This window comes from Elephas maximus, chromosome 23, assembly GCF_024166365.1.
Source record: "Elephas maximus indicus isolate mEleMax1 chromosome 23, mEleMax1 primary haplotype, whole genome shotgun sequence".
In the NCBI taxonomy this organism is placed as follows: domain Eukaryota; kingdom Metazoa; phylum Chordata; class Mammalia; order Proboscidea; family Elephantidae; genus Elephas; species Elephas maximus.
The window spans coordinates 50,089,764-50,105,775 of record NC_064841.1 but is presented as its reverse complement, the minus strand read 5'-3'; positions in this window follow the sequence as shown (position 1 = coordinate 50,105,775).

Below are 16,012 nucleotides of genomic sequence, written 5' to 3'. Positions count from 1 at the left end.
ATACACTGTCCTGTAACAACCAAGACGCTGACTTCCCCTCCCACCCCCACTGATCCCCCTCCCCCCGCCCCACCCCGTGAGCCGGGTTCCTGGGGTTTGGGCCAAAGCCCTGTTTGGGTATATGGTCTTAGGTTGGGTTCCACGAGCCACACCTGTGGATCCCTGGGATGGTGTGGGGGAAACTCAGTAAAAACTGTTTTCTCTTTCTTTCTTAGGCTGTTACTTGAGTGACTTGTTTGGGTGTCTGAAAAATCGTCCTTAGACATCGTCTTAAAATGGAACTTCTGTTCAGATGTTTATACAAGTGTATCTGTGGACTTGTGTGTATGTGCTGATGTGAATGGTGGTGTAGAAGTGGCAGGGAAGGAAGCTGCAGCAAGAGGACCAGAATGGTGGAGGGAGAGGCCAAACTTCAAGTCAGGTATACCAGTTGTCCTTGTCATGACCTAGCTGCTATTTCTCAGTCCTCTTGCTCACTTTCCCCTCCTGTAACTCACCTTCAGGGCTTTTACCTCTCCTGGTATCTCCTCACTTGGCTACCTCCTACTCATCCTTCAGTCTCCTGACAGGCACCCCCTACCTCAGTTAAATGCCTCTTTCCTGTGCTCCCATGCCTGGCTTGCTCCCCATCAGAGCATTCATCACAGACATTAAGGCTGTCAAGTAAGTCTTCTGCCATCTGCATGGAGTTGTGAATAAGTTTGAGCTGCTGTATCTTGACTTTCTCTCCCACCAAACTTTAAGCTCTTTGAGAGGAGAGACCATTTTGTATTCAATGGTGTCCTCATCCCCATCTATATGCCTCACATTTAGAATGCACTTATATACTTGCTGAGTGAATAAAAGAAATTTGAACCTCTTCATTTGATCATTGAGACATCTAAAGAACAGAGCTCTTACTAACATTCCTACAATCACAGTTAGCTAGTGATAGTATCCCTGTTGACTTGATGCCTGGCCCCTCTCCTTTGTTACCTCCCACTACCTCTACAGGCTGAAGTTCTCCAAGGCAGTTGTTCTAGAAGGGTGCAGGAAGAGCAGACTTGTCTGGGATGGTGCTTCAGAGGGGAAAGATGAGATTTTTAGTGTTTCTACAGCCACCTCGGCGGTACCCTTTTCAGACCTGGGCTAGAATCTTATGAAGATTTCATTGAGGACAGAGTCTGCCATACATGAATCACTTTTGCTTACTCAGTAAACACAAATAATAAAGAAACTATCTACATCCTGTAGACTAAAACAGTTACATTTTCCTGGAGTTTATCAATTGTCTCATATTCATGGGAAAGCTAAACAATGAATAAGGAAGACCGAAGAAGAATTGATACATTTAAATTATGGTGAAGGCAAAGAACATTGAATATACCATGGACTGCCAGAAGAACGAGCAAATCTGTCTTGGTGGAAGTACAGCCAGAATGTTCCTTAGAAGCAAGGAGAGTGAGACTTTGTTTCATTTACTTTGGTCATGTCATCAGGAGGGACAAATCCCTGGAGGAAGACGTCATGTATGGTAAAGTAGAGGGTCAATGAAAAAGAGGAAGACCCTCAACGAGATGGACTGACACAGTGGCTATAACAATGGGCTCAAACATAGCAACAATTGTGAGAATGATGCAGGACAGGCCAATGTTTTGTTCTGTTGCACATGGGGTCATTATGAGTCAGAACTGAGTTGATAGCACCCAACAACAACAACATGGATATAGAAGCACATTTATTATATAATCTTGAAGAAGATCTTAAATGGTAGATGTAGAGAAAATAATTGCAAGTTTCTTAGTGATTCACATTAATTCATATAATATCTTACTGTCTCTGTTATCAGTGAGCACAATAAGACATTGATAAAATGAAGTGTGAGTGTAAGTGACTTAGGTATCATGGTTAAAAATGAAAACCTTGTGGTTCAAACTCAAGTATCTGACTCTGAAGTTCATGATTTTTCAGCTGAAGCACTGCTTTTAAATGAACTCACCATTAGTGATCTATCAACAAAGGAAAACAGTGTATCTGAAATAATGTAATTATTACTTTGGATACCTCCTAGCCCAACTACTCACTAGAAATATAATTAGAGGTTTAGGATGGGGTAGAAACCTGTGGTATTTGGTCTTATCTTGCATAACCTTTCTGCTTAGAAAGATTTGAGAGAAAAGTAAGATACGTTCTGTCTCTCAAACACAAATTTGACGTGGGTTTAAGAAATCAACAACACATAGTTGATAAAAACTAAGCTTACTAAAATTAAGTGATTTTAATTTTTTTATTACATAAACAATACGTGTGTAGGATAGAAAAAGTTTAAAAGATAAAGATATATAAAGAAAGTACTGAAACCTCACATAATCTTGTGATAACCACAGAGAATATTCTGGCACATTTGAAACAATATATGTTGAATGAGAAAAATTTTCTTCTAGTCTTTTTTTCTATTATTAGTATGTATATTGAGCCCATGTAATGTCATGTCCTGTAATATTATGTCATATGTGTATAAATATGAATTGTAGCTCATAACTCAGGAAAGTAAGAATTATAACTTCTCTTTTCTTGTGTCACTTATTTCTGTTTTGAGCCTCTATTTGGGTCATTGCTATTAGCCGCTGTTGAGATGGTCCCCAGCTCGTGGTAACCCCCATATACGATGGAAGAAAATGCTGCGCAGTCCTGCACTGTCCTCATCATTGTTTGCAGAGCAGATCATTGTGTTCCACAGGTTTTTTTTGTTTTAATAATATTTTATTGTGTTTTTGGTGAAAGCGTACACAGCAAATTGGGTTCCCTTTTAACAATTTCTAAACATACTGTTCAATGACTTTGATTACATTTTTTACAATGAGTCAACATTCTCATTATTTCCATTCTAATTGTTCCATTTTCAATTTAGTTTCCCTGCCCCCCACCCCTTACCTTATCGTCCTTACTTTAGAGTAACTGTTGACCATTTGGTCTCACATAGATGATTTTTTTAAAGACACATAGTACTCAAGGCTGATATTGATTATTTCATGAGCCAATCTGTTATTTAGCTGAAAGGTGACCTTAGGGAGTGGTCAAAGTTTAGAAGGTATCTCAGGGCAATAGTCTCAGGGGTTTCTCTAGTCTCAACTGGACCAGTAAGTCTGGGGTTTTTTAAGAGTTTGAGTTTTGTTCTACATTTTTCTCCCATTCTGTCCACGACCATCTATTGTAATCCCTGGTCAGAACAGTCAGTAGTGGTAGCTGGGCACCATCTAGTTCTTCTAGTCTCAGGGTAGATGTGGCCATGGTTGGTGTAGACTGTTAGTCCTGTAGACTAGTTTCTTCTTTGAGTCTTTGGTTTCCTTTGTTCTGTTTTGCTCCAGGCAAGTAGAGACCAACAGTTTCATCTTAGATGACTGCTCACAAGCTGTTAAGAACCCAGATGCTACTCACCAAACTAGTATGTTGAACATAAACTTTATGAACTTTGTTATGCTAATAAATTGAGTTGTCCCATGAGACTATGGTCCTATGCCTTCAAACCCAGTAAACCAAATCTTGTGAAGTATTTGGTTATGCCTAGGAAGTATTCATAGATGTGTCCCCTTTATGCTTTATTATGTATATGAATATATATGCAGCACACATTTACATGTATATACATATGCCTACAGATACACCTCTACATGCACACATAAATACACACATATAACTTCCTATACACATATATGCATACGTATTTATTTATGTAACCACACACATATTTTTGGTTATTATTGCTGTTGGAAAATTACACGTTACAGCATTTACCAAAAATGTCCCTTATTCTCGTGTATTTCTGTGATCATTAAGGTTGTGTGTCAACTTGGCTGGGCCCTGATTCTCAGTGGTTTGGCAGTTATGATGCAGTTTGGTGTAATTACCTCCATGATAAGGTCTGGCATCTGTGATCATCTCCATGATGGGATCTGCTATGAGTAGCCAATCAGTTAAAAGAGAGTTTCCTTGGGGATGTGGCCTGCATCCAATACAGGTGGACTTTCTGGAAAGGCTTGCTGGCTTTTGCTCACTCTGGATCCTGCAGCTGGCTCCTGTTCATCTGACTTCTGGTACTTGGGACTTGCGCTAGCAGCTTGCCTGCCAATCTTGGGATTCGTCAGCCTCCACAGTCTGGATCTTGGGTTCACTAGCCCCTGCAGCTACATAAATTGGGAGAAGCCTTCAGCCTCTACAATCATGTGAGCCATTTCCTTGATATAAATCTCTCTCTCTAATATATGTATTATATATATATATATATATATATATATATATATATATACCCAACAAAAATATGTATGTAACTGGTTTTCTTCTCTAGAGAACCCAGCCTAAGACAACTTCTTAGTGTCATCATTCACCATGGTCAAGTTGTGTGCACTTCACCACATTTGGTATTGCCTTTGCCATCACCAAAAATAACAAGTGTCTACTATCTAGTGAGTGATTCCTCCTTCCCCCTCCTCCCATCCCTGGTAACCACCAATGAACATTGATTTCTGTATATATACCTATTCTTGTCTTTTTATAAAAGTGAGATCGTACAATATTTGTCCTTTTTAATTGCCTTATTTCATTCAGCACAATGTCCTCCAGATTCATCCATGTTGTGAGATGTTTTGAGAACTCATCATTGTTCTTTATAGCTGTGTAGTATTCCATTGTATGTGTATACCACATTTTATTTATCCATTCTTTCGTTGATGGGCACATAGGTTGTTTCCATCTTTTCTGCTATTGTGAATAGTGCTGCAATGAACATAGATGTGCATATGTCTGTTTGAGTCACTTCTGTTAGACCTCTTGGGTATGTACCTAGGAGTGGGATTGCTGGATCGTAAGGTATTTCTATTTGTAATTTTTTTGAGGAAGCTGAATACCTTTTACCATAGTGGTTGTATCCACAGGGTTTTCACTGGCTGATTTTCTGGGAAGTAAATTGCCAGGCCTTTCTTCCTAGTCTGTCTTAGTCTGGATAGCAGAAAGTTAGTCTCAGTCAATTAAAGCTTTCTGGTTCCTGAAGACTTGTCCACTGCCAAAGCATGGTGGGGCAGAGCAAGGGCCATCTGGCCCTTGGTGTCAGTCCGAGGACACTGCTGAGACACTCTCATAGGCTCTGAAGGCCTGCTGGCTCCAGAGCTCCCTCCCCCTGGGGTCACAGGCATCTGTCTGGCATCCCATGAGCAGCTCTCTCCCTGGCATTCTACTCAAAGACCAGGCATCATGCAAACTCATTTCATTCCCGCACTCTAGGATACACTACTCAGGTCAGCCCAACCTGTCTTCTCCAGGCAAGCTGGCCATTTCCCTGCAGCAGATCAGAAGGGCAACCTGATTCTCCAGAATTTTCCTTCTGCTGTGCTCTGATTGCCACCCCCACCAAGGGTTCCATTCTGTATTCTTATTCCCATCACATTTCCTGCTTCTCATTGATCATATCTAGGTGGAGTTTTAAAGCAATTAAAATCATCGGTAGCACCACTCCTGGCTTATATCATTTACCTCTTATTTACCATGTTGATTTATATTTACAGCAGTTCATTTAAAAAAGGTTTTCCTCTTTAGAAGTTTCCCTTTTGGCCTTTCACCTAGTTTCTTGGTCAGCTCCAAAGGTCTCTGGAGGCCTCTGATTATCACAACTTGAACTGCTAAAAAAAATAAACAAAATCAGGATTGCTTCAAGTATTTTCAACTTTGGGAGTTTTTGGTGTGTGACATTTTGTGAGATGTTCATTTCTTAAATGGAGGTGGGTATTTACCATACACCCACAATGACACAGGTGTTGTAACATGTCCTTTGTACAATTTGTCCTTTATTTCTCTTTATTGCCCTTATTATTCCATTTTACTCAAGAAGAACCCAAATCATACAGCTGATAAATAGTAGAACCAAGATTGAAGCTCAGATCTGCCTAACACCAGGCCTGCAGCTTTTCCGAGGTATACCCTGTGTTCAGGATGCTATCCTGAAACATTTGCACATTCTAAGTGTTCTAAGTGATAAATTGTTTCTTAGGGATTATACCACCAGTTTTTCAATGAAAGTGGGTAGGGAAATGAAACTTAGCATGCTTAATCAATGCTTCCTCACAAGCTGCCAGTCTCTCAAAGATGGCTGTATAAAGGGAGACAGAGTGCAAGAGAGTTAGGAAGTTGCTGGGCACCAGGCATTATGCCCAGGGAAGTTTCCAAGTGGAAATGAGTTTTAAGAGGGATGAGGGTCATGGAGTGGTGACAAGGAACAAAAGAAGGCTTTTCAGGGGAGGCAGGGAGTATTTACCAGCAATAGCAAGTGTAGTACCACAGCCAGGGTGATAAGTCCATGAGGAAGAACAATGAGAAAAGAACACGGTGAAATACTTAACGTTAAGCTGATGAAATGTATTAAATTAGCTAAGATTTGTTTTACTAGGAAAGAAAATATAGGGCGTTAAATGATCTAAATTATATGCCTAGATCTAAGGCAGATAATTCTACATTTTATGACTCAAATCCCACCTCTGCAAAATGAGAGAAATAATATTGTGGTAAGTAATCAGCTTACTTTACTTCCTAGAGATTCTAGGAGAACTTCCAGAAAGTTTTCTTAACCTGCACAAGTAGTTCCCAACTTAAGACATATTCGAGCTATGACAAGCTGTACTTACAACCAATTTTTTTTGGTACATCTTATCGTTAGAAATATGTACTATACACAACGTTGCAGGCATAATCCTGATGTCATCATTCTCTGCAAGTTTATATGTAAATGTTTCCAATCCCCCAAAACAGAAAGATTTTGATTTATAAAGATACTGATAATAATAACTAAAACTAAACAAAACAAAAAAAAAGAGGTATTCAACTTACAGAAATGACTTAAATCAGCATAGTTGGAACAGAACCCCACTATAAACTGGAACTACCAGTTCATTAATGTTAGCCATGACACAATATACAGTTCTTTAATTTTTTATCTCTTGTATCCTAGTATTATAGGAAAAGAAGCTTTCAGACATAAAATACAGAAATTATATAGTGACATGAGTTAATTCTTAAATTCATTTTCCAAGTATCCTTATTGGTTATAGATTCATAAAAACTAAGAGATTTTAGAGATTAGTTAGTCCAAACCAAAACCAAATCAGTTGCCACTGAGTCGATCCCAACTCATGGGGACCCCATGTATTGCAGAGTTAGCCGCTCCACAGTGTTTTCTTAGCCATGACCTTTCAGAAGCAGATGGCCAGGCCTTTCTTCTGAGGTGCCTGTGGGTGTGTTTGAACCACCAACCTTACAGTTAATAGCCCAGTGCTTAACTGTTTGTGCCACCCAGAGATTATTTAGTTCAGGGATGAAAAATACGTGACATGCATACACCCACTATCCCTTATCCCCAAGTCAGACATCATCATTCAAACAGGCACTCTCCCACTGAGCCCATCACAGCCTCAACACCCTTCTTAGCCAGCACTGCCAGCCACCGCCAATCAACTGGAGCCTGCATTTGAATGGAGAATGACTTGCCATCCTGGAACTTGCCCAATCTTTTCATTCCATAGAGAGGCACCTGAAGCCTGAAGAAGTTAAAGGATGAAACCAGGATCTGTCTGCTAGTTAGTAGCAGATCCAGAACTAAAATCTAGGCCTTCTGACTTCGAGTTTCATATCTTCTTTATGCCTTTAAAGCTAACAAGACCCAGCTCTACTAAATAATTGATTTAGTCAATAGATAATTACTGAGCATCTACTATGTATCAGACTGGTTCTCCTTAATCCAGATAGAGAAGAATTTCCTAAACCAGAGGATTTTCATCACTTAGTATGACCTGGGTCAAAAAATACATAAGAGGTGGGGCCAAGATGGCAGAATATTCAGACCTTTCCAGTGGCCCCTCTTACAACAAAGACCCAAAGAAACAAGTGAATCGATTATATATGACAATCTAGGAGCCCTGAACACCAAAGACAAAGTTGAGGAGTTGGACTGAGCTGCAGGGGGAGGGAGGGACAGTTCTGAAGCAAGGAAGAGGCACCAGATCTGGTCTAGCCAGCACCCTGCAGGCTGGATCCTTTGACGCATGTGGGCTGAGGCAAGCAGTGATGCTCAGGATGCATTTTGCCACGCCGGGAGAAACCAAGCAGCAGACAGTCTGTGCGAGCTTCCAGAGGCAGGGGGTAATGGCACTGGATCTGCAGAAGTTAAGTGCAAGCATTTAACCTATCACATGGAAGCAAAAATAGCCTTCTTCCTATGGAACTTCCATAAAGGAGAAGTGCCTCTCTACCCCTCATTTGCCACTTCTCGCTCTGCTCTGGTACCAGTCCAGCAGTGTTCAATGGTGCTGCATCCTCAAAGCTGGGAGTGGGACCTGTTGCACCCGACCCAGTCTCCCAGCTTTGGGGAGGAAATAAACAAATAACAGGGCTCAGGGCTAACCACACCCAAACCAGTCTTGCAGCTTTAAAAAATCACCATGATCCCTAAGCCAGGCACTCAAGGCAGGAACTGTCCCTTTGCCTAGGCACAGGCATAAGGGGTCCATGAACTTTGAATGCATTTCTCTACTGCCTAGAGCTCTGTGGGCCCATTCAACAGCACAGGCCCTAATTAGCATAGTACAGTAGAGTATATACCTGAAACATATTTTCAACTGCAACAGCTAAGGGGGAGTGGCAGATTTGTCACATTTGACACTGCCCTGCCCATTAAGCAGGGTCTTCACCCACCCACATCAGGGGCATGAGGACCGATGGCTTCACCCAAACCACCTAGCCACCCAAGACAGGGGTCTGAGAAAAAATGGTGTCTCCCAGTCCTTACAGCCAACAGCATTGGGTGCCCAAAGTCCACCTGCAAAACCCACTCACCTACATCCTTTAGGGGACAGGGACACACCCTCCAACTAGGTACTCAGGGGCTGCCGTCAGCCCCCTACCTTGCTCAGCACATAACTCCCTACTGCAGCCAGATACCTGTGCCTGCTCCAAGCACCCGTATGTATCCCTGCCTGTATAGGACTTTAGGCGAGAGCCTGCACCACATGCTCAGTGACTGATGACCTGGACACCTGAACTGAATCCACACAAGAAAAGTAAACAGACTCCGGGGCTCACACACGTAGTAGCAGCTCTAACCACCTGGTGACAGAACATGAGACATTCAAAGATACCAATAATCAAAGTAGCTCACACGCCCAGCCTATTTGGGCATATCTAAACAAAACAAGAAGCTAGCACAAAGTAAGAAAACATACAATAAATACATATAATAACTTATTGATGGCTCAGAGACAACGGTCAATATCAAATCACATAAACAGGGAGACCATGGTGGCTCCAAAAAGTGACCAAAACAAAGAATCAGGAAACCTCCCAGGAGAAGATAAAGCCTTGGAATTACTAGAGGTAGAATTCAAAAGATTAATATACAGAGCTCTTCAAGAGATCAGGAAGGAGATCAGGCAAAACTCAGAACAAGCCAAGGAACACACAGACAAAGCAATACAGGAATTTAGGAAAGCTATACAAGAGTATAATGACAAATTTAACAGGCTGCAAGAATCCATAGAGAGATAGCAAACAGGAATCTAAAAGATTAACAATAAAATTTCAGAATTAGACCGCTCAATAGAAAGCCATAGAGTGGAACTGAAGCAATGGAAGTCAGAATAGTGAGATTGAAGATAAAGCACTTGACACCAACTTATCTGAGGAAAATTCAGATAAAAGAATTTAAAAAATATGAAGAAACTCTGTTTTTTTTTATCATGAAGAATAACCTATGAGGGATTGGAGTACCAGAATGGGGTGGATAACAGAAAATACAGAGAGAATTATTGAAGATTTGTTGTCAAAAAACTTCCCTGATATTGTGAAAGACAAGAAGATATCTATCCAAGATGCTCATTGAACCTCACACAGGGTAGATCCCAGAAGAAAGTCACCAAGATATATTATAATCGAGCTTGCCAAAACCAAAAATAAAGAGAAAAATTTAAGAGTGGCTAGGGTTAAATGAAAGTCTCCTACACTGGAGAGTCAATAAGACTAAGCCCCGACTACTCAGTAGAAACCATGCAGGCGAGAGGGTAATGGGATGACAGATGTAAAGCCTTGAGGGGAAAAAATTGCCAGCCAAGAAGTATATATCTAGCAAAACTGTCTCTCAAATATGAAGGCGAAAAAAGGGCATTTCCAGATAAACAGAAACTAAGGGAATTTGTAAAAACCAAACCAAAATTACAAGAAATACTAAAGGGAGTCCTTTGGCTAGAAAGTCAATATTATCAGATAACAACCCAAGACTGGAACACAGGACAGAACAATCAGATATCAACCCAGATAGGGAAGTCACAAAAATAAGTCAAAACTAAAACACTGAAAATAGGGAAGCGGAGACATCAATAAGTAAAAGATAACATTAAAACAGAGAGACTAAATAGTGTAGTCATAGAACTTTCATATGGAGAGGAAGTTAAGGCTATATCAAGAAATAAAAGATTAGTTTAAACTTAGAAAAATAGAAGTAAATTTTAAGGTAATCATAAAGGAAATGAACATCTCTACACATCAAAAAGAAAAAACATTAAAAACTCAGCAAATACAAAATCAACAACAATGAAAAAGATGAAAAGAAAATACAGAAAGAAAAATGACTCAACATAGAAAATTAAGTGTAACAAAAAACTGTCAACTTCACACACACACAAAAATACATCAAAATGGCAGCGTTAAACTCATACCTATCTATAATTACACTGAATGTAAATGGACTAAATGCACCAATAAAGAGACAGATCAAATTCCAATGATATTTTTTAACAAGATGGAGAAACAAATCACCGACATCATATGGAAAGGGAACAGGCTTAGGATAAGTAAAGCGTTACTAAAGAAGAATAAAGTGGGAGGCTTCACATTACCTGATTTTAGAACCTATTATACTGCTACAGTAGTCAATACAGCCTCGTACAGTACAATAAGAGGCACATAGACCTGTAGAACAAAATAGAGAATCCAGACATAAATTCATCTACCTATGAGCAGCTGATATTTGACAAAGGCTCAAAGCCTGTTAAATGGGGAAAAGACAGTCTCGTTAAAAAGTGGTGCTGGCATAACAGGATAACAATCTGCAAAAAAAAAAGAAACAAGACCCATACCTCACACCATGCACAAAAAACTAACTCAAAATGGATCAAAGATCTAAATATAACACCTAAAATGATAAAGATCATGGATGAAAAAATAGAGACAACACCAGGACCTCTAATATAGGGCATAAACAGAATACAAACTATAAGAATGCACAAACAACGGAAGAGAAACTAGATAACTGGGAGCTCCTAAAAATTAAACACTTATGCTCATCAAAAGACTTCAGCAAAATCGTAAAAAGACAACCTATAGACTGGGAAAAAATTTTTGCTAGGATATGTCCGATAAGAGCTTAATCTCTAAAATCTAGAAGATACAGCAACACCTCAACCACAAAAAGACCAATAACCCAATTAAAAAATGGGCAAAGGATATGAAGAGACACTTCACCAAAGAAGCCATTTGGGTGGCTAATAGATACATGAGGAAATGCACATGATCATTAGCCATTAGAGAAATGCAAATCAAAACTACAATGAGATTCCATCTCACCCCAACAAGGCTGGCACTAGTCCAAGAAACACAAAATAAATGTTGGAGAGGTTGTGGAGAGACTGGAACACTTATGTACTGCTGGCGGGAATGTAAAATGGTACAACCTCTTTGGAAATCTATTTGGTGCTTCCTTAAAAAGCTAGAAATAGAAATACCGGATGATCCAGCAATCCCACTTCTTGGAATATATCCTAGAGAAATAAAAGCTGTCACATGAATAGATATATGCACACCCATGTTCACTGCAGTGCTGTTCACAATAGCAAAAAGACGGAAACAACTTAAGCATTCATCAACCGATGAATGGATAAACAAATTTTGGTACATATGCACAATGGAATACTATGTAATGATAAAGAACAAAGATGAATCCGCGAAACATCTCACCATATGGATTAATCTGGAGGGCATTATGCTCAGTGAATTTGGTCACCAAAGGAAAAACATTGTATGAGATTACTATTACAAGGACTCAAGAAAAGGTTTAAACACACAAAAAAAACATTCTTTGATGATTACTTAGTTGGGGAGGGAGGGAGAGAGGAATTCACTAAATTATATAGTAGACAAGAAACATCTTAGGTGAAGAGGAGAACAACACGCAGTACAGGGGAAGTCAGCTCAACTGGACTAAACCAAAAGCTAATAAGTTCCCTGAACACAACCAAACACTTTGAGGGACAGAGTAGCTGCGGTTGGGGTCTGGGGACCATGGTTTCAGGGGACACCTAGGTCAATAGGCATAACAAAGTTTCTTAAGAAAATGTTCTGTATTCCACTTTGGTGAGTGGCATCTGGGGTCTTAAAAGCTTGCAAGAGGCCATCTAAAATGCATCAATTGGTCCCAACCCACCTGGAGGAAAGGAGAATGAAGAACACCAAAGACACAAGGAAAACACTGGCCCGAGAGACAAAAGGGCCACATACACCAGAGACGCTATTAGCCTGAGACCAGAAGAACTCTATGGTGCCTTGCTACCCACCAATGACCACCCTGACAGGGAACACAAAAGAGTCCCTGATGGAGCGGGAGAAAAGAGAGCAGAGCTCGAATTCACATAAAAAAAAAAAAAATCACACTTAATGGTCTGACTGAGACTGGAGGAACCCCTGAAGCCAGGGCCCCTGGATGCTCTGTTAACCCAGACCTAAAACCATTCCCAAAGCCCACTCTTCAGACAAAGATTAGACGGAACTATAAAACATGAAATAATACTCGTGAAGAGTGTACTTCTTTTTTCAAGCAGATACACGAGATCAAATGGGCAGCTCCTCTCTGGAGGCAGGATAAGAAGGCAGGAAGGGACAGGAACTAGTTGGATGGACACGGGAAACCCAGGGTTGAAAAGGGGAGTGTGCTGTCACATTACAGATATTGTAACTACTATCATATAACAATATATGTATAAATTTTTGTATGAGAAATTAAAGGGCTATAAACTTTACCTAAAGCACAATAATATATATACATATATGGAAACCCTGGTGGCATAGTAGTCAAGTGCTACGGCTGCTAACCAAAGGGTCGGCAGTTTGAATCCGCCAAGCACTCCTTGGAAACTCTATGGTGCAGTTCTACTTTGTCCTATAGGGTCGCTATGAATCGGAATTGACTCGATGGCACTGGGTTGGGTTTGGTTTTATATAAATATATACATATACATATATACTCTAGTTACTGTCGAGTCAATGCAGACTCATGGTGACCCCATGTGTGTTAGAGTAGAACTGTGCTCCTTAGGGTTTTCAGTGACTGATTTTTCAGAAGTCAATCACTAGGCCTTTCTTCTGAGGTGCCTCTGGGTAGACTGCACCTTGAAAGAAAGGCCTGGTGATCTATTTCTGAAAAATCAATCATTAAAACCTTACAGAGCACAGTCCTGCGCTGACACACATGGGGTCGCCACGAGTCAGGGCTGACTCCATAGCAACTGTGTATATATATATATTTTCACTCATTATGGCAGTACTTTTGCCAAGAACTTTAACAGTGTCTCTCAAAAAAAAAAAGCTTACAAAGCTAATAATAGTGTAATTAGTGACTACTACTTTTTTTTTTTTTTTTTACCCAGTTTTCAATGGACAAACTATAATGGAAGAAAATTAAAGTTCTTTGCTCTGAGTCTTATATTAAGATGCAGGAAAGAAAAAAAGGCTTAATATTCTCTTGGTTACTTAAATTATCAATCATAGATAATAAAATATCAGTTGAGGTTTTTTTTACATCCTCCCCAACCTTGACCTGGCTTATTGTGGGGAAGAGAGCATTGAACCTGGTTCCAGAGACCTGGGATCTAACTCTACTCCCTGCTTTCTTCCCCGCCCCCACTCTGGGAGCTTGTACACTGAGAGCATCACTTTAACAATGCTGAACCTCCTTCTTGATTGATAAAGTAAGGATGAATGTGTGCCTAGCCTGCCTCTCAGGTTGTTATTAGGAAAGCTTCCACCGTTTTTTTGACTTAACATTTGCAACACTCTTTTTACAATAACCCTGAGAGGCAGTTAACAATTACCCTGGATTACAAATGAGAAGCCCAAGGCTCAGAGAACTGAAATCACTTGCATGACACTGGTGAACATGGGACATGGGCCTTTTGCTTCCTTGTGTAGGGCACTCCCCATGCCGGGCCAACGAATGAGGGTGATACAGATAGCAGCGTGGTCGGTGTCCTGACGCTGGTGGTGCTGGCTGGCTCTCCAGGCAACTCAGGAGCGCAGAAATATGTGAGTGGATCTTGGCAGGTTTTCTGAGGTGCAGGAATTAGCACAGGACGTTTTCAAGGAGAAAAGTCTCCGCTGGGCTCAGAGTCTGTGTCTGCTAGCTCCATTTGCTCTGTTCTTTCAAGTTAGTTACCCCTTCTTTGTTTTCCTCTAAAAGGCACAGTACTGAAATGCGCGCGCACACACACAATTACGAACACATCATAAACTTCAATCCAATGGCCGTATTCCAAAATCCTTATGATAGTAAACAGTCTCTTTAAAGAATTAGGTAAGTCCTTCTATATATAGATTCTTGCAGCACAAGGCCCAGGAAAAGACCAGAAGAAACAAAGTATACAGCACATTGATCATTTCTTCACCTGTCTGGCTCTGCGCGCGGCAAGCAAGCTGGATGTTGCACAGCCCTAGACAACACAACCACAACCTCTCCTTGCCTGTTTGGGAGTCTACACCCTGTGTGCACCTTACCCTGTGGCAACGCTCTCATTCTTGTGTGCAGAGCACCCACCACCTCCCCAGGGCTGGGCAGAGTGGCTGCCCATAGATCCAAGATGCTCCTTTCTTCACTCTCAGCTTTGTCCATGATGGCAGTGACTAAAACAAGTGGCTTACAAATTTTTTTAAAAATAAGTGTGCCTCTATATATCCATATGTGTGCCTGTGTATGTGTATACCTATGTATATGTATATCTGTGCAGTGTATATATCGCTGTGTGTGTATCTATGTGTCTACGTGTGTATATCTGTGTGTGTGTATGAAACAAAAGCTTCAAAATCAATACTTGCCCTTGCTACATGCTCTGCACTTGTATATTTCCTAGCCTATTCTATTTCATATATATGATTTGCTTGTTGTAACCCAGTATATTGATGTTATGACCCTCCAGTGGGCCAGGACCCACAGATTGAGAAATGCTGTGAAGTGGTATCATCCAAAGGATAGCCTCCTGGCCCCCGCCATCCCAGAAGACAAATTCCTCTATAATGGAATGGAGACCACGCTCAGAGCAGTGAAATAACCTGTCAGCCCCAAACTCTGCGCCAACAGGCTCCTCGTACTTTCACCTTATGTGTTCTCATTCTAGACCCTTTTCCCTCCTCACATTCCTCAGTCACCCAGCTCTGCTTGGGCCACTGTTAACAGCCTCCCCACTAGTCTCCCTGCCTCCAGGAGTAGTTCCTCAGTCTCTGCGTCCGCTTGCCACTGGAATGATTTTATAAAGTAGAAACCTGCCCACATCACACCCTTTTGAAAACATGCAATGACCTCCCTCAGTTCCAACACCAAAGGAGGGAGCCTAAGCTCCTTGGGGTGACTGTGAGGCCGTGTGTGGCCTTGGTTGTCCCCACCTGCAGTCTCAGCTCCGACTATGCTCCCTGCCTTTCCCAGCATCCCACAGCAGCACCATGATTTCTGCAGTCACCTGCAGTGTATTCTGGTTCACACCTCCTTCCTCTGGTCATGCCCAAGCCCTGCTCTCTGCCAGCCTGGCCCTCTTCAGTGTTGTTCTGAGCTTAGTAGCACCTTCTCCAGGAACGATAGCCCTGTGCTTCACAATCACACAGTATTCCATGCACATCCCAGTGTGAGCACCCATACCGGGGTTGCCTTCCTGGACAAGTGTGTGTGGTGGGGCCAGGGACCTGG